We start from the raw sequence: 19,630 nt of genomic DNA, 5'->3' as shown, positions 1-19,630 counted from the left end.
GAAGCAGAGGGGCTCAATTAGCTCAATATAGAGATATATTTCAGGGAGCGCCTTAGATTAGTTTCATCCATGGCGAAGTGTGCAGCTGGGATATGTTTAGATCTTTGTTTCTTTTGCTTTATGAACATCCTGGGCGATGCCTGAGGTTGCAGTTCACCAGTTTTCTGGTCCTGGAGAACATCCAGAATAAATTATCAGGCAAAACAGACAGATTTAGAAGACTCATCTGAGCTGCAAAATACTGTAGAGACTTGGGCTGTCTTAGCTTGGAGAAAAATAAATAAAAATAAAAATTAGTTTTAGATTACATCATGTTAAGATGTAGGGCCATATGGCTTAGCTCTCTGGCTTACTAAAAATACAGCACACTCCAAAATGTGCCTCAAGTTTCTCTTGAAAACCATGTGCTTTTCAGGTTGCCATGGGAGCTTGTGACACAAGCCTGAGAAGATTAAGAAGAAAAAAAGAGGAAGCTGTGAGCTCAACATTGTGGTGGAATGATGGAAGAATAAATCTGAAGTCACTTTGCTGATTTCTCCGTCAGAAAACTCATATATTATAGTAGAGGAAATACGTGTAAAACTAACGTCTTTCATACTCGGGTGTTCAGAAGCATCCCCCAAATCTGTAGGTTGCCATCCATTGTGGACTGTAGAATTCCCTGGCTTTTCTTGCAAGAGAGATCTCTTGACTGAAAGATTCCACTGTGAGGGATCTGACAGTAAACCACTGTATTGCCCTGTGCTGTGAGGAATTTGGAAGGCTCTTCCTATGCATGTACTGTGTGAGAGATGCATGGGCTGTATGAGAGATGCGTCTGATGTAGGAGAACCTCTGGGTTAGTTATCCAAGACAGCAGCCTGCGTTCCCGCTGTGTGTAACGTTATCCTGAGAAAGTACCACTGGAAGTTTGTCTCTGGACTTTTCCTTGGCACCGCTGTTGACCTCTGTTAAAAAGACTTGGAGTCCAGAGTACTGGGATAAATATTTAAGGCCAGTCTTACGCTTCAGTAGACTTGCGCTGGCGTTGAATTTGTTCCAGCTTCTACATATTTTTAGATATTGTAGCATGAAATTTCACACCCCGCGAGCCGTGGCTGCAGGGCAGGAGCCCTCCCGTAGCTGTTTTTCTCTGCTCCCAGGGGACTGATGGCGTGAGTACAATCCTGCGGCCATTCTTTTGTCATTATTTAGCAAAACATGTTAACTGTCATGGCTTTGTTCTTCAAAGTAAATTTGGACACCGTCTTTACAGCTATTTATAAATTTAAAGTGCAAAGGGGAATAAGTTTTCTGTGTAATGGGAATCTGCACCGGTACCTGCTGTCCTGAGCAGCGTGTGGATTAATAAAGAGGGGGGAAATCTAAGTCCAAGGGCTGCTGGTGGTAAGCGATGCTGAGTAAATTGGTATAATAAACTGAAAGGGAAACGCAGCACCTAGAAGGACAGTTTTAGCTTTGTTCATGTGGATTTTGGATAAAGAAGATTTTTTTAATGAGCTGACTTCTTTCTCAGCTGGACTCGGGAAAGCAGCCTGACACAGAGAAGGGGTAATAGGAAAGTTATAGGAATTGTGCAGAAAACGTAAAACCTTTGTAGATCCACGGCGCAGGAATGAAATGTCGGGGTTATGACTGGGTTCCTTACTAGATGTGATTCAAGGTGAATGCTGTACCCAGTTTACCTCATTTGATTTAACTTCATCCTCTTTAATGAAATGGTAACATAAAATGATCAGATATTTACTTGGGGATGTTTTTCTAGAAATCATGAAAAAGTATTCCTCTACCCTCTGAAATTAAATTATTTCCATTTAACTGTGATTTTTAAAAGCCCTCCAGTTTCAGATAGAGCTGGGCAGTTTTGCTTGCTTTTATTTTACTCCAGCATTCCACTTCCGTGGAACAACTGTGTGGATTATGTATGTGGGTAGCTGTTTATCACTGCTGTTTCCATCAAACCATTATGTGTACAGTGGACATACACACATATTAAGGGTAATTTTTATTGCAAAACAGTTTCCTAGCATGAAGTACTGGTGGAATGTGACAGAGGGGAGGTGCTGTGACCAATTTAATTGGGAGGAGCAACACGCCTGGTTATTCTTCATGCAGTCACTCTGTGGTGAGTTTTATTGTTGCTTCAATTTGCTTTCAAGACAGGAATGAAACTGCTCAGGCCAAAAAAACCTGAAAGGACTCTGTCCCAGATGCCCAGAGCCCAACGCACTCCTGGTTCTGTACCAGATAAATATTTGATCTAGTTATGTGCTGCGGTGTTAATGTTGTTCCTGTAAAGAAAATCTTGATCCTTTTACTTCTATTGCCAATTTTCCAGATTCCGCCTGGATAGTTTCTGCAGTCTCAATTCTTCTATAGCCAATTAAGATTCTCTGATTTTACAGCAAATGACTTGATGTGATCTTTCTTATTTCTGTGATATGAAAAATCATTGGAGTTAGCACATGAACAAGAAAGAATATTCTGGGCACTGAAAGGAAATAGCAGAGTTCAAAGATACTTAGAAACTGCATGGAAAAATCTGTTCCTTTTCTAAAATTACAGAAGATTTCAGCAGTACCATGAGACTCTGAAGCATACCTACTAACGTATGTAAGTTTATCTACCGTAGTTACGCTAAAACCAAAGAAGTTCAGATCTTCTTTCAGGCAGTACATGCAGCGGGCCAAGTGCCTGCTTCATGCTCTCAGCACTCCCATGCACTGAAACGAGTTAATGAGAACACCGGTTACTGAATTTCCACAGAGGCTCTGTGCATGGCTTCAGAGGTGTTTGAACACACTGCTTTGTTTTGTGCAGATCATAAATGTGTGTGGAAATACGTACTGTTATCTACAGGTTTGAATTTTAATGGAATTTTCTCGGTTCCTTTTTGAGCATCCCCATCCTTAGGAGCCAGCATGGTGATCAAATACTGGAAATAGGGATATGAAAGTAAGAAATCATTTCTGATCCCAGGTTTTGCTGTGCTTTTTACCTTGCAAGGTAGCAATTACTGGTGACAGTTTCACCTCCCTTGTAAAATACATTGAAGTCTCCAGTTGAAAAAGCTCTGTGAATGTGCAATATTTGCATTATGATATTAATGCCGATATTTCATTAAGCTATCACTAACGAATGAAATTACAAAACTTTCTTCTGCTTTTTGTGTATTAGCATACTGGATTTTTTGACATCCGTCTTTTGAGTTTTCCTAGGGATTTTAAACTTCAGAGTTAACTAGCAGACAGCAGCCCATGCAGACTGTGAAAAGGACTGCGACAAAGAATTCTGTCAGTTAATTATCTCTCCAAATATTCAGGTTGGAATGAAGTGAGATGTCAGGTCACTTTACTTGCTCTTTTTGCTTCTGGCGTGACTGACTGATAGGTCTCAGAAGGAGGTTAAAAGGGGTCAACAGACGTCGTGCTTTCAGTTCAATACAGCTGGAATCCGGAGATGCTGTTTGCCTCTGTATGCAGGTTTCTCTGTAATACACTTTTCTTTCTTCTTTTCCTTAACATTTTGGGAGAGGAGTGGATGCCAACCTTTTGGCATGTATGAATAAATATTATTGCATACTCTTCATGTTCCTATTCTCAGCCTTTCACAAATACGCACTTAGGTGCAGCTGAGAAATGAAGGTCTGAAAAAATGCTATAATTCTATGTTTGTGGTGTAACCATTGGATCCAGATTACATGCACGTACAAGTTAATATATTTAATTATACATACTCATCACAACAACTGGCTCCTGAAACTGCACTCACAGTCAGAGTTAGTCTAAATATTTGCATGATTGTGTCATGACAGATACTGAGGATCAAGCATCCTCCTGACATTTATGCTCTGAATTACTCTGATGAGTGTTAATAACTGCAGCCTGTTAAAAAGGTGGGCTTTTGATAGCAGCCCGCTGCTTTTCCAGCTCTCCTTTTCAGTGGCTAAAACATTGATTTAGGATTTGAAGGTTCATGTGGTGTGGCAGCTGCCAGACACGTACTCATGTACAGCGAGGAACATGCCTGCTGTTTTCTGTGTGCTCCGTGATGAAGGCGTATGGCTAAGGAGCGTGGCTTTTTAGATTTCAGTTGCTAACTAGTGTGTGCACTCATCAGTTTCTCAGCAGTGCGTACTCCGTCTGTAATTTACTCACGACACTAATGGAAAACCAGATAATCCAACCAAAGCATGGATAGCAAACCAGGAGATGTAACCTATGTGCATAGGTTTGTGAGGAGGGAAAGGATGGCTGGAGTTTAGGGCAGTAATTTAAGAACTGAAAGACCTAGAAATAAAAAAAAAAAAAAAAAAAGAATAGGAAGATCTGGGGAGAACTATAAAGAAGCTCATAGGCTTCCTGTAAGTTTCCTCTTACTGGGCTTTCTGTTTTGCTTTGGATGAGTTAGTTCTAAGTCCTTAACAGTAAGTGAACTTGGATCTGAGTTTCTCTGTTTGGTCTCCCTGTCTGCAGAATGACGCTGGGAGCACTGCAGTGCCTCCAGGGCAGCACGCATCCCAGTGGGAGGACAGCCCCCAATTCCAGATCGCAAGGCAGATTTTGAGGAATGGGTAGCCAAGTAGTGGATGTCTTGATCTGGAAAGCAGTTACGACCTCACTATTGTGCTGCTTTGAAAATCACTTATCGAAGATACAGGGCTATCACATTAATTGCTATTATAAGAATCACAGTACTTAACTTGTCAAAGGAGTATATTAAGCCTTGCCTATACCTTAAATTCTTGATTGACCCAGTTAACCTAATTAGCCATGTTTGAGGGCAGAAAAAAACATGGGAGTCTTACAGAACTGAAGTATACCCAACAACATCCTGCCAGCTCAAATACGCTCAGAATAATGCATGTTTTCTACAAAGAATTGAAGTATCAAATCCATTTGAGTCTTGGCAGAGCACTGTGTCCAGCAGCACAGCCATTACTGTGATTCTATTCAGCTCAGTATGTGCAAACCAGACAGTTTCAGTAAATTGCAGCAATAAAACTTTTGTTCCAGCAGCCAAGTTAATCGTTTGACTCTTCATCGGAATGACAGTGTGTTTCCATGACGATCAGATGAGTTTATGATTGACACACAATTAAAATCTGCCCTTCAAAACTGTAAATCGCAGAGGCCTAACGAGAGGCCAGTCATGTTCTTAAACAACTTTTCATGAAAGGAATGTTGGATAGTGACTTTCACCAGCAAAGGTGTTTTGATTTGTAGGTCTCACCACCAGTGGATGCAGCAGAGTAATATGAAGATTTATTGTGGCCTTAGCCTTAGATTTTGATTCTGTTCTCTTATTGATTTAAATCTCCGAGGGTTCAGTGATGTGATTTAATTAACACACAGAGAGAGGTTATGTCATTCTTGGACAATCTCATTTCCTTTTGCCTTAATATAGAGCTGCGTGGTTAAGAGTTGGAGAGGTTATTAGGGTTTTTAATATTAAAGTTTTGCATGTATCACCTCTAAGAAAATATATGCTCAAAGCTTTACCAAATTTACTCCATTTTTGTGGGATTATTACATTTTATTGAGTAACTAAAAAATCACTTCATGTTTTTAATTCTTGGTACTGTTAATCAAAGTAAGCTAATAGCAATGTTTTAGTGGAAAGTATATTTGCTTCTGTGCTTTAAGTGTCTGGGTGGCTTCTGAACACACAGATAAGTCCATCTCCCCTTCTAATGAACCAAAAAAAAGGAATACTCAGATGAGGGCCTACACGAAATAGCAGCTTGTTTTATTTTATCATGGAAAAGTAGTAGTGTATATGAATGGCTTTATATATGGAAGCTTTGCAAATTTTTTTTTCAGCTTCCTCCAGGTTATTTTTGTTTTCAAACAGGTAAATATTATTTGTTCCTTTGCTACAATTATCCTAGCAAGTTGCAGACAAGTATATTTTTTGTGCAATTTTGCAGGCGGATACGGTGTCGTATCTCATACTAAATTCATAGGACCCATTTCATTTTGCATGTGTTGAGATCTGAGAAGCACCGACAGCCCATGACACTCGTGACTGGAACCCAAAATATCTTGCTGGTTTCCCAGGGTACGTTGTTGAAATATATTTTCACTGTTCTATAATAACTAGTCAAGCTGAGGTTTTCTTGAAAACGGTATTTTTGGCCTCATTAATCCATTGCTGCGTTTTCAATGCCACTGAAACCAGAGACTCACTGAATCATTCAGGAGGAATAATATAATGAGGGAGGAGAAAGCTAGCAAGGGAACATTGATGACTGCCGCAGCCGCCGGGTGATCGAGCCGGGCTGGGCGCTGGCAGAGTCCCCCAGAAGTGCCCTGACCATAGGGTTTTGCGGGGCTCCAGTGCTGACATTGAAAGGCGTTCCTGCAGATTGAAAAGACCAGACGTGCAGCTACGTGTCTGCCTCTTAAATATGAGGATTAGAGATATTTAAGAGGCAAATAAAATAAGACTGGTGTGATAAGGGTTATTGCTTCTGTGTTTGTTATGGTGTCCATCAGTGTTATTGCACTCGATGCTTGCTCAGAGGTTGCTGCCCAGGCTGGCGGAACTAAAATTAGGTCCTCCAGCTTTTTCGCTGCTGTGTGATTTCCCATGGGTCTTGCTCCCTGCTCTGCCCACTCCTTTCCTGTGAGCTGGAGCTGGAATGAGCGCTGTGCCTTGACACAAAGGTTCTGTACAGCACAGTAGCACATTTACACCTGAGACCAGAGCGATCAAGCGTGCTGCGCGGCGTACCCACACTTCAAAATGCTGTGTCACTGTTACTGTCTCTGAACTCCCTTCTTCTCATTTTATTTCGCATTTGTTTTGGGAGCGAAGGATGTGTGGTATGTGGTACTGAAGAGCCAATTCAACAGTATATCAAATGTATACTGATAATGTATACATTTTAAAAAGCAAAGTGGTTCCACAGTTACTAATCTTACTAGGAACGTGTGTTAACCCTGCTATCAAAGTGAAGAGCGGGAACTCTAGCGTGGTGTAAATGTATGCAAATTTTTTGTTTCTCTTCCTTGAATGACCTATTCCCTTTCCCATCCAAGTGGTAGCTCTGTGGCACAGGCTCAGCATGTGCTTTCATCACTCTTAACCTTATTTTCCTTGCTGCCACTATTTGCATGTTATTTTTTTCTGCTTGTTTTTCCTTTGCCTGACCACAAATTATTGTTCTCTGGAGTCACTAAATCAAGTATGGGAAATGTGTTTAATTATATTCATTAGTCCATCGCTCCATCATACTTCCAATACTTACCTGGGCAAGGTGTCACAGATCACAAGGTTTGAAAGGACCCATTGGGTCATCGAGTCCAACCATTCCTAACACTCCCTAAACCATGTCCCTAAGCACTTCATCCACCGTTCCTTAAACACCTCCAGGGAAGGGCGACTCGACCACCTCCCTGGGCAGCTGTTCCAGTGCCCAATGACTCTTACTGTGAAGAATTTTTTCTGATATCCAACCTGAACCTCCCCTGACGGAGCTTCAGGCCATTCCCTCTTGTCCTGTCCTCTGTCACTAGGGAGAAGAGCCCAGCTCCCTCCTCTCCACAACCTCCTTTCAGGTAGTTGTAGAGAGTAATAAGGTCTCCCCTCAGCCTCCTCTTCTCCAGGCTAAACACCCCCAGCTCTCTCAGCCGCTCCTTGTAAGACTTGTTCTCCAGCCCCCTCACCAGCTTTGTTGCTCTTCTCTGGACACACTCCACAGCCTCAACATCCTTCTTGTGGTGAGGGGTCCAGAACTGAACACAGTATTCGAGGTGCGGTCTCCCCAGTGCCGAGTACAGAGGGAGAATAACCTCCCTGGACCTGCTGGTGACCCCATTTCTGATCCAAGCCAAGATGCCATTGGCCTTCTTGGCCACCTGGGCACACTGCTGGCTCATGTTCAGTCGGCTGTCAACCAGCACCCCCAGGTCCTTCTCTTCTGTGCAGCACTGAGGAGGAGGAACGCCGTGCCAGGGGTGCTGCTGATGGGACACTAGCGTGATGGCTGTGGCTCTGGGTGCTCTCTGGCTCCCGCCTTACCCCTGGCACTGCTGCTTCTGTTCCCCGGGAATGTTGGTCTCCTAAGCACCTCTCTTGGCCAGTGTTTCTGTGTGGATTGGTGTGGGCACGTTTCCATTGCTTGGCTTTCTAGCCTGTGCTGTGCCTCCTCAGGGCTTTGCCACTGCGGTGGTTGGTTGGTTTATTTGGCCTTTTGAGGACACTTTGGGCTCTTGTTTGTCTCCTCTAGTAACAAGGTGCAGTGTTTGGGACTCAGAGGCAAGCTGTTGCTGAATGAGATTAACCAGTTTACTGTAGCTGCCAAATTTTCTAGTGATCTGGAGTCTGAGGTTTAAAAAAAAACAGGCCACTATTGAAATGAATATGTTCTTTTCTTTTTATTTTCTTTTTTTTTTTTTAATACTGGCTTGTTGTACTCTCTCAGAATCCTAAGGCTTCCATGTGTAGGTTTTTCTCCCCTAGTATTTCTTTGAAAAAGCAGCAAGAAGTTGCTTGAAATCAGCAAGATGTCAGAGTTTTGGGAATATTATTTAATTTAATCTACCCTTATTGGCCTTAAAGATAAAGTATAAAACTATGTGGGTCTAAGAACATTGTTTTGATTTCATTACAGTAGGATTGTAATAAATATTCTGTATCAGAAGAGCTACAGTAATACATGAAAAAGAGATGAGAGCAGTCACCAGAAAAAGGAAACAGGAGGGAAAAGCCAATACATTTGCTTCAGAAGTGTCTAGATAATGAAATTCCTCCTGCTTCCATTTCTAATCCTTTTAAAAGAAGAGCCTGAACTCCATTTTAAAGACCGGATTAAACCCAACAAACTGTTATGATTCTACAGTCCTTAAACTTACTAACTAAAAGTACTTGGATACAAGCTGTGTTAAAAATAAATGTATTACCATGCTTCAATTAGCAGAATATTATAGGTACTTACACAACGTTTTTGTGAATGTGGAAACACTTCTGGAAGTGAACATTGCACATTTTAGCTGCTCTTGTTTGCCCTGGGAATTGAACACCACTTGTAGCCAAGTATTTGAAGAGATCAGTATATTTTTTAATAGCCTGGGTAATTGGACTGCCCGGTAGCCTGAGCAATTTAAATGAAGCATACAGCTTGCAAGGGGCCTGGGACTTGAAATGAAGTGCTCTTCCCATTTCCCTCCTCACTAAGCTAACTCGCCTTGTGGAAGAATTCCCAGTTTGCCAGGAAGGGTTCGTAAGTTCTGATCTATAACAACTACAGGTGAATGGTTTCTTCTATCCCTAAATATCCTTCCTAGCCATCTCTTTTACATTCATAGAGCAATGAATTTGGATGCTATTTATAGCTTTCCCTGGCAATTGTTTTTCATTTCAGATTGCTGCAGTACTTCACCTTTAATTTTCACCTTGCTTAGTAGAAGCAGTTAATATTAGTGATCTTAATCTGTGCTGGTGTTACGCTGTTTTGTGTGCATGACTGAGTAGACAGCCTGCTTTTTCTCTTCATGTGAACTTCTCCCTTCAGTTCATCATTAATAAATAGAACTTACTAAATTATTTTCAACAAACGGCAACATTGTTAGGCAGTTAAATAGAATATACCTAATTTTAACCTCTAAGTCCAACAAGATGTGTTACACTGTCTTACTGTCACCCAGGTGACAGATTTCACATCCTTGCAACTACTCTTCGCCAAAACCTCAGCAGTGAAATCGATGGTTCTGTGGAATGTAAAATAAAACTAAAAAATACCAGTACATCTGAAATAATCCTGTACCTTTTAATATTCTACCTAATAATACCTGTACCTCTTGGTTTCCTAACCAGTTGTGTCTAATTTGTAGGTTTGGGAATGCTCATTGCTGTGTACACGTGCACCCACTGGATCGGTTTTCTGGGAGGTGGGTGCATCTCCTGCCATCCACGGGAGCGCTGTGCATTCTGTAGGCTTACTGCAGGACTGCCAGTTGTTTCAAGCTCGTTTTCTCTGCTCCTGATTAAAAGAAAGAGATAAAAAGTCCTGCTTTAAGTCAGTAACGGTATGAGTTGGAGATGTGACTGAGGCGTCATTCAGCTGTCAGTCTCTCCTAAGGCTGAGAGGAAGGCATCACTTCTGTGACAGAGGGTTAGTTTGGAGATGCAGGAGATGGATTTCTCACTTATGGCCCTGACCATCAGCAAATTGTCATTATGTGATTTCTTCAATCTTACTTGTACTTAGCGTTCATTTCTTTTAGCTTGGTTAGCATAGAGTGGTAAAGTCTATCTGCGGTACGAGGTCTTACACCAGTTAGAGGCATTAGGTGCCACTGTAGCAGCGAGTGCTGCGAGTGGTGTAGCTGTCAGCACAGACCAGTTAGACTGTTCTGTACGGATGCAGATTTATGGAGAAAATGCAGTTCTTAGTGAAGCTAGGCTACCCTCTAATTTTATTCACAAAGTACTGGTAGTTGTTAGGCTTGCTTCCATTGGTTTTGTGCTTCAATTTGGGCACTGAGAGTGTGCTCAGGAGGAGCTGGACACTTTTCAAGTACATTTTTTCAGTAAGAAATTCCCTAGCTTCACAAAATTTCTGGTAGCTGCCTTTTGTTCGGAGTTGAGACCTTGCCAGCTTAATTGCCAAGCCAGGAGATGTCAGCCGCTGGCAGGCAGCGCAGTGTAATGAACGTGCTAGAATGATGTCAGATCAACACAAACATCTGACAGTGCTGGTGGAGGGGGCTGCTGGTTATTGCCATCAGAACCAAACTGTTACAGCTTTGTGCTGGTTTATAACAGCTAATCCGTGTTGTGTAAGTACACTAAGGTATGAATTGTAAATTGCAGGGTTTTTTGAATTTAAAATGGTCAACAAACATTTTCATTTTATAGTTTGCTTCTAAAAATTCCGGCTTGCTTGTGCTGAAGTAGTTATTTGAAGACATCTTCAACTTCATAGATTGGCTGTACAGTAATTAAGTTTAAAACTCAGTAGCGCAGCCATGGCACACATCTATTAAACACCCCTTTTCTTCTAGGCAAGAGCTTTCTCCTCTTGTCAAAACATTTTCAAATAGGGGCCAAGTGGGAGAGCTTAATTTCTCAGTTTTTTTCATCTACGATTTCAATTAAATATGACAGTGAATTGACTAGGTTGCCTCAAGAATTTAAAATACGAATCCTTGGCTAAATTCACAGCTGGACTCTGCTGTGGTTTGTATCTTGCAGTCAGCGTTGAACTTGGCTATTCACCCACAAATTAAAGAAGCTGCTTCTTTCCCCTTTTCTCCCTTATTTTTGAGATTCCTCCTTTTTAACTTTCTCTCCTGGTCTCCTTTGGTGTCTTCTGTCCTTCTATTCTGTTTAGCTTGGAGCTGGCTGGTCCCCTGCACAGGGGCACTAACCTCCAGTTAGGAAATCAAGCTTGGAAGCCATTTCTCACCCTTCAGACAGTTAATTTGGCTTCTTGATTGATAAAGAAGTTGTGTAATGCTGCAGTTAAAAGTCTTCAATAAGTGAAGATCATTTTGCTTTTCATGGTTGGGGATGGCTGCTCTGAACATTCATATTTTTAAAACTAATGGTATTTATGTAACTTGGAAATGTTAAACTTAAATTAATCATGTAAATTAACAGGAATACAATTAGTAGTACTACTAATGACAAACTGCTGTTTTATTTAGAAAAGACCTCTTCTGCAAAGCATATTTTTCAGCTCTAAAATAATTCTTACACAAATTCAAGCTTATTAGTTTAATGCGAAGTTACATTTGAAGTTGAACTAATAGGTGTATAATATAATGTCGGGGGAAAAAAAGAAGTGTAAGCTGTAAGAAAAGAAATTAAACCTATAGTCAGCTCTTACATAATGGTAAATTAATCTTCCTGATGGACTCTTTGTCAAAATCAGCATTAAGTGCAACATTCTTCAGCAAATGTGATTGAATGAGGAATGATTTTTCACTGCCAGTCTTTGTAAAGTGAAAATGTCGGTTTGGGAGTTGTTACTGGAATTTGTCTGTGGGGGTGATGCAGGTGGGTGATTGTCCTCTAGAGAGCATAGCCTGCTCCAACCAGCATCCCACAGCTGCTGTGAACTTCACTGGCACTGATGTTGTGTTATCACTAAGACCAGGATGTATTTTTTCTTCTTTTGTCAATATTAGATTTCATTACAGATTTTTGGAAGATCACCTTTGCCTCCCATTTCAAGTGAATTAAATTTATTCTGCTTCTGTTATGCATCTGAGGTGACTTTGGTCACCGCATGGAAAGCTATCGTGCTCAATTGGGATATCTTTAGTATGCTGGAGAACAAAATTAGGTAATTCATCAGCTAAATTAAATGAAAGTTCTTATTAGCATGTAATATAAAAAAATTCCTTTTCAGAATTTGCATAAAAAGTGATTGAGTGCTGTTTTTTAATTTAATTGGGTATGATGAATTCTTGTGCTTATTAGGCTGTAAAAATAAAAGGTGTTCAGCTACAATTGTTTTTTGTGTGAATTCTTGAAACAATGCTGTTGGCAGAGTCTCTTACTACCTAGACGTTTAACATAATTGCACCTGGGTGGTGTCAGTCTGTGCATCCCTGCTTGTTTTTCTATTCCTAGATGCCTATGTCTGTAATGAGAAATATTAGGAAAATAGTACTAGCAGCTGTCAGCAGGCTCGTGATAGGAAGATTATTATGCATTAACATTAAAGAGTTAGGAATGTATAATTCATGGCTACTTGGTGGATTTTGCAAATCTCCAGTTGTGTATACAATTGCTAATCTGGATGACATGATGGAAAACAAATCTCGGAAATACTGTCAGTTAGGTTTGAGGCAATCAAGAAACTGCAATTTTAATGCAACTTCTCTCTTTGATGTGTAGGAGAAAATCTGAGTCCAATATTAAAAACGCTAAACCATCTGGGCTTCTTATAAATATTAATTTACCAAACTCACAAAAGTCTGTGACATTTCCTTCAGTAGAAAGGATTAGCTTTAATTTTACTTGCTTACATCCTAGCACATTGAAGTGAATCGCTACACGTTGACTTTTGTAGTTCTACATTTCATAAATTTTCTTTAAATATGCCATGTCTTTATCAAGGCACTAATGTAGCCAAGGAAATAGGGGCATCTTTTTTGCCAGAGTTAGTTCACCCATCGTTTCCTTGAAAAATGATTCACATCCCTGTTAGCGTGTAATGACTTGAGCAATGTTTTATAGGCTGTTGTACATTTTCAGTCCTGACATCTTAAAAAGCCATGGTTCTTCTCTGTGACGTGTGTGTGTACTGATGCAGAGGCTCTTCGCTGCTGGTGTAATATTGATATAAAATGTATTAGCAGTAACTGCGGTTACCCAGAGCTTCTCTTTTTCTCTTGTGAAAGTTCTGTGTTTCTGTACATATTGACTGAGATGTTCTGGGGCATTTGTAACTTTCTGGGCACTTTGCCACTCCTTCTGTCTGAACTTCTTTAGTTATTGTTGCTTGCTCAATGTTAACACGCTGATTTACATTACAATTAAGAATGAGTAGGAGTTCATAAGGCAACTTGAAGCTGGTAAGTAACTGAAAAATAATGCTATTTTAAGTAAATTTCTGAAGACAATAGAGTGTAAATATTAGAATATCAAACAGGTTGTAGTCTGCCTTTTTGAAAACCTTGTGGTGAGTGCAGGGTGTTGCTGTTGTCAGGGTGTTGTGTGGTGGCAGTGTTTGTGTCACATCTTCAAGTGGAGATGCCTCGCTTCCCATGGCTGTTCCATATGCTTTGATGCAAGTTGTGACAGAGTGCATGCATACTGTATAATGCAGACACCTCATGTTTGCCATCTGATACCTTACATAAAAGCAAAACTATGTTACCAGTTAGACTATCCTGCATTTCTCTGTGAAATTAAATAGCAGTGCAGCAAATAAGGGCGTACGGTGAAGGAAGAAGGAGCTTAGGGGAAAAATAAACCTCATTTTCTTCACCTCCTTGTCTCTTGGTGAAGCGAAGTAAATCACAGCAGATGCGAAATACAGCTCAAAGAACACTCTTCAGCTCTGCCTGTGCTTCTAGTGACTTATCTGCAACAAAGCTCCCACTGAGGAAAACATAGAATGGGGGCTGTGAGCTTCTTGCAATCAATGCGGACAAACCATGGATAGATAAATTTAACGCTGCATCCAAGATCCTTTCACTGGTCTCTCTTTGTCTGGTGTAACACTTGTTGGCCTGAGTAGGGCTGTGAACAAGAGAAACGGGCATCCTTTAAGGCTGATTCGGGGTTGTAAATGTGTAGGGAGGGCTGCAGCTGTGAATCTGCAGATGAGCAGGTGAATTTTCTGTTACCAAATAAATTGCTGCTTCCCATCCAGCTGACTGTGTTGTAGTCGTTTCCAAGAACTAGCTCCATGCTCAGAAGCTTTTTGAGTAAGGGACCGAGCAGGTACGATGAGTGGATTGCCAGCACTGCCCTGGCTTAGCAGATGATGCAAAATAGGAGAAATGAGTGGTAGGACAGATTGCTACAGTGCTTTCCATTATGCTGCTTCCTTAAAAATACTGATCTGTCACTGCTGCGTACACTTGTGATGGTGCAGCATCAAAATTTGTTGCTAAGCTTCCCTATAGTGCAATAAGCTACTCAGTCTCACCATGTCAAGAACTTTTAATAATTAATTATATTCACTGGAGTCAGAGAAGAATGAAGTGGTGCTTGGAATGCAATTCTGGAACTCACTGAATGGCAAGAAATTGTTTGCTGATAGATGTTTTACTTTCCCAGACGCTTTGCAGTGTTGATGTCTTGATGTTAAGCTCCTAGTCTGAAAATATTTGTCTTAATTAGTTATTATAGCTAGAGACTAATTGTCTAATTTCATTTTTTTAGTCATTTGTTGGTGAGCAAACATAAACTCGCTCAGAATCTGTAGCTATGTGGCTGGGGTTATTAGTTACATGTAGGAGATAACAAGCAGTTTGAAAAGGCGTTACAGGTTTTTCTCCACTTTCTCATCTGATAGCTGCAAGATATTTGATTAAAATCAGCACCAAAAGTGTGTCATTGGCCTCAAGCAGTGTTTTTGGAAAGAAGCATGGGCGTTCCATTAAATGCCATGTGGTTCAAGCTGGTGGCATTCTCCCCTGTGGCACAAGGGCACGGGACGGGAAGGGCAGCAGCCAAGGGCTGAAAAGGGACCCTGCGACACAGTCAGGAGCCTCGGGAAGCGCCAGGCTTCCCAGGAGCTGGAGCTCAAGCTCGCAGCAGGTACCAGCCAGTAGAAACCAGCAGCTGGTTTCCCAGTGTCAGCTAGACTGGTCCCAGGGGAATACATTGAGATGGGCAAGGTCTGGCAGCGTTAGCTGATCCATTTGTGTGCCACAACTCAGAGAGCATGTCAGGGACTGTCACCCACCAGACAGGCAGGACGGTGCCCATCCTGCATGAAGAGGTAGCCCGCTGGGGTTTGAGTTAGTCACAGCTCCTGCTGACCTGCCTCTTCATTTTATCCGCAGGATGGGTGTGTTTTACTGGCAATGCAGCCTCCTCCAGGCTTGCCTTGATCATCTGTTCTTACCTTATCTTATTCCTAAATTTTCTGGTTGCACAAGGTATAGAATGTTTTAACAAAAGATTCTGCTTAAGGAATAAAATGAAACAATCAGTTTTGTATTGAAAAGAGTAGGTTTTTTCTTGATTACCAACACTAAATTTTAGCCTACACAAATGTGATGATCACTAGGAGACCACCAGTAACAGTGTAGGTGTTTCTTTTCTGAAGTACCTGATACGTCCTATTTTATATGTATATATATTTATGAGATCTTGTGAAGTAGGAAAATGCAGTTTCTTCCCAGATTATATCATTAAAAAAGGTTAAGTAGCCCATAGCTCTATGTGAAGGCTATAGTGGATTTGAGTATTACCCAGGATGTCCCAAGTCAAGACATAAGCCTTGGCCTGATTGCCTTCTTGACTCTGAATCTACTAAAAGAAAAGCTACAGGTGGAAAAGGAGGATGGAAAAACCAAGCAGTGTATTTTTTCAGTAGTTTTGTCAGCCTCGGGTGACACTAAACATAAACAATGAATAATTTATGGCTTTAAAATGGAGACTATTTTAATAAAATACATAAAATCAGCCTATTAGAGAAGGCAGTCGTATTCGTGTTATGAGACAAAGCTAAAAGAAATCAGGCTTCAATGAAGCCCTCATCTTATATCAGAGATGTATAGTTTTCTTTTAGCAGCTGTTTGGTTACAGTGAGTCTGCAGGGTTGAAGCGCTTTTCCTTGCTGACCACTGATATATTTATTTGGCCGTACTGTTCTTCCAGCCATGGAGGAGCGGAGGGGAAGGCTCTGATGCTCAAGCCGTGTTGCAGGCTGGAAGTTGAATGGTAGCGGCGGGTCTGGTTTGTGGGTAAACCTCAGCCTGCGGGGGGCTAAGCAAGGATGGTCTGCAGGAATATCTGCTCAGAATGTTCTCGGTCTGGGGCAGAGAGGAGGAGACCGCGAATCCAACACACAGAATCCCGCTTGCTATCTGAATGAGAAACTTCGAGGATAGGAAATGCTGTAATGAGAGCAGTACCTGAAACTCAAACAAAAATGAGATGTTGAGAACTGTTGAGTTCTTTCAGGTGGATTTCAAGGTAAATCTCTGCCCGGCCTAATTTCTCTTATTTCCTGCTGCTAAAAGAAAAAATATCAAAGAGGATAAGGTGTGTTTCTGCAGCCGTGGCTGATATGTTTTGAGTCAAGAGATGGCATTTAGACCTACATGACTGAAAATACTATGGTGTATGCTTATGACAGAAACATTTCTGGGTTTTAAATCTATGAATCAATGGGGAATTAAATATGTGTTGGATTAAATTCTAAGTTTGAAATGTTTGATATAGACATATCAAACTTCACATATATACATATCAAACATATGCCACATATAGGTGGCACTGGGGCAGAAATCCAGAGGACTGTAATAGCTACTTATCCTGATGAGCTCTTCCAAGGGATTCGCTTTCTGTGCACCAGTTCTGGGGGATTTTCTTGGGGTTTCGGGTGATGGTGGAATACCTGTCAGATGTAACACTTCTTTGTACTCCAGCATGGCTCAGGAAGGGAGGGGGCACCAAGAGGAGATGGAAGTGATAGATTGCCACCGCATTATGTAAACATAATCAAATATTTAAAAATAATCCCCTCTTCCTACTTCATCTAGATGAATAAAAATGTCTTTTTGTGTTATGTTTCTTTGTTTCTCTGGCAGAGTTCTCGTCAAACCAAGGGAGAATTTCTATCTTAAAGCCACTGCAAGAAAGGAACACTATAAAAGGTATTGTGTTTCTGCAGTTGCTCACCGAGTCTCAAGTGTTTTGCTGCTTTGCCATTATAAATGTTCTTACATCATAATCCTTTCATTTTTTTAATTATCATTGTACCTCTCAGAAATTCATTGGTTTGCTATTGAAGGCCTACTGAAAATTGTTTTAAAAATAATGGTAGAATTGTTGAGGGCCAGAAAGAAGGAAATACCCATGATATATCTTAACACCGTGGGACCAGGACAGGAACCTCTCTAATTCTGTATTGTGCTGAGGGTTGAGGCACGGGTGAGGGTGAAATTCAAGTGCTAGCTCAGGAAAACGGACACTTCCCTCTTTTTGTGACTTCACTGCTTCTCCGGTCCATGTCTCCCTTCTCCTTCTATGATGGAAAATCTCACTGAGTTTCATTCTATCCTGACAGAGCGGGGAGTGTTTCTGTGTGACTTCTTCCTGTGGCCACATTTACAGCAGGGAAACTCCAAACCTTCCCTTCCTGTCCTGTTCTCGGTTTGTGCTCCTGCTTTCCCGAGGTTCTTCTGCACCTGAACAAGCTTGATGAAAGGCTGTGGTTATAATGTCTCGCATCCCGCCTCTTTCTACAGTAAGGGCAGCACTTCTAAGATGTGTCCTGCTCTCAGCACTCCCCCCCGTGCCGCTGTGCCTCAGCCTTCCCTGAGATGAAAAGGCCGGTCCTCTGGTTGCTTACAGGATGACCACAAGCATTTTCAGCTGGTCTGAGTTCACCTCAGTACTTTGATGTGTCTGGTTTAAATCTGGGGACTTGGTGGTGAATGATGGGATTAAATATTAAAGTACTCGTTCTTTTTTCCTGAAATACAACTCCGTTCTGTGTACTGCTTTATTTTTCTCAGTGTAGGTGGTTGTGGCCAAGCATTCTTCAAAAATAATCCTCGGAAAAACAAGTATCACATTGCTGTTTTTTATAAAGTTCTTTCTATTTTCATTTGATTATTTTTAGATTAAACATTTATTTTCCCTTTTATATATGCCAAAAATAAAAGTATCATATAGCCCATTTAAAGTTTCAAAGCTGTTTGTGAGAAGGATTCTCAACAGGGTTTACATGGTACTTGCTGCCTGAATTGTTTGCTACTTACCTCTATTACTTATATAGCCTTAAAGAAATGAGTAAGAAGTGTTTATTGTAGCTGGAATACAATCTTATTTATACAGTGCAGGATTTTCATTTTGTTAGAGGTAATTTGTTTTAAACATTGCAGGTGGCTATATGGTTAAAACAAAATTATTTTTCTCAGCACGGTTATCAGCAGAATGGTTATTGAAAAGGGGTGGTTGAATAGAAAGTTGGTTCTTGGGGCGGATCTTCAGAGATCTGGAAGAAGTATTTCTGCTTCCAAATAACTGTAATTAGGCACTAGTGATTAGTGCATTCCTGGAGAAAAGGAATGTCATTGATGAGCGACACAAGCTACAAAAAACATTGACAAGTCAAAGGTAAAAAAATAGGATAGCTTCGGAAAGGATAGTGTGTAGCTATAGCTATCTGGAAGAAAACAATCTGTCCAAAAGACAATTGTTAGTGAGCCTCTAAATCCGATACTTTCCTCAGTTCATGGTGATTTTCCGGTCAGGGTCAGCTACAGCATAGAAGGTGTACATTAACTGTGGTGGTCATCCAGGCGAAATGGAGGCCTCTGCTAAGGCCAGGTTCAGACAAGGCCTCACAGGCAGAAAGAGAAGGATCAGGAAAAGAGGGAATATCTGAACAGTGGATGTGAGTGTTGGAATGTTGCTGGCCGCAAGACTGCAGGGGCGGAAGAGGACTGATGGTGAGCTGCCTGACCCTGTTTTCGGAACCACTACTGGAAGAAACTTACACAATTTTTTTCCTAACTGCTATTAAGAAACTGTCGAATTATTCTCACTGAAGCTTTCCTGAAAGAGAAATTCAGCCCAAAGGAAAGATCTACCAGGGAAAACTTCAGCCCAAATGTTTAAATTTTGATAGAGATACAAGCCAAGGAATAAAAGGCTCTTCTAATAAAGGTATGACTTAGTTGTGAAAATTACTGCTTGCAGTGTTGTAATTAAAGTATTGTTTGACACATGGATGACTGCAGCAGTTTGCAGACAAAGCACAGCACTGCATTTCTGGTTCATGCAAGTGAGGAGCTAAATGAGTGAAGAACGCTTAAGCCTGGATTAATCAATGGAGTTACTATGGCATCTGTATCTGCCCAGTGACAGGAAGCAGACGCATCCTCAACATTATTCTCTGAAGGGTGTTTTGACTTTCAGTTTAACTCCAAAGAAGCCAATATGCTTGGCTAATAGAATAGAAAAAGCTTCTGAGCGATAA

The 19,630-nt window shown here is 41.0% G+C and overlaps 1 protein-coding gene across 16 annotated transcripts in view; it reads left to right on the top strand.

Moving 5' to 3' along the window:
• ARVCF (ARVCF delta catenin family member) overlaps nt 1-19,630 on the top strand; it is a 271,201-nt gene that overhangs the window by 75,638 nt on the left and 175,933 nt on the right. For 11 of the 16 annotated variants that reach the window (XM_054082710.1, XM_054082709.1, XM_054082708.1 and 8 more), the window contains one exon: nt 17,232-17,297. The exons of the other annotated variants lie outside the window; for them this stretch is intronic. The gene's annotated coding sequence lies outside the window, so the exon portion shown is untranslated. Of the gene's footprint in view, nt 1-17,231; nt 17,298-19,630 lie in introns of those variants that run through there. 16 annotated transcript variants of the gene reach the window in all.

The sequence above is a fragment of the Cuculus canorus genome, chromosome 17 (genome assembly GCF_017976375.1).
Source record: "Cuculus canorus isolate bCucCan1 chromosome 17, bCucCan1.pri, whole genome shotgun sequence".
In the NCBI taxonomy this organism is placed as follows: Eukaryota; Metazoa; Chordata; class Aves; order Cuculiformes; family Cuculidae; genus Cuculus; species Cuculus canorus.
Note: the sequence above shows the minus strand (reverse complement) of the source record. Positions and strands in the feature narration are given on the sequence as shown.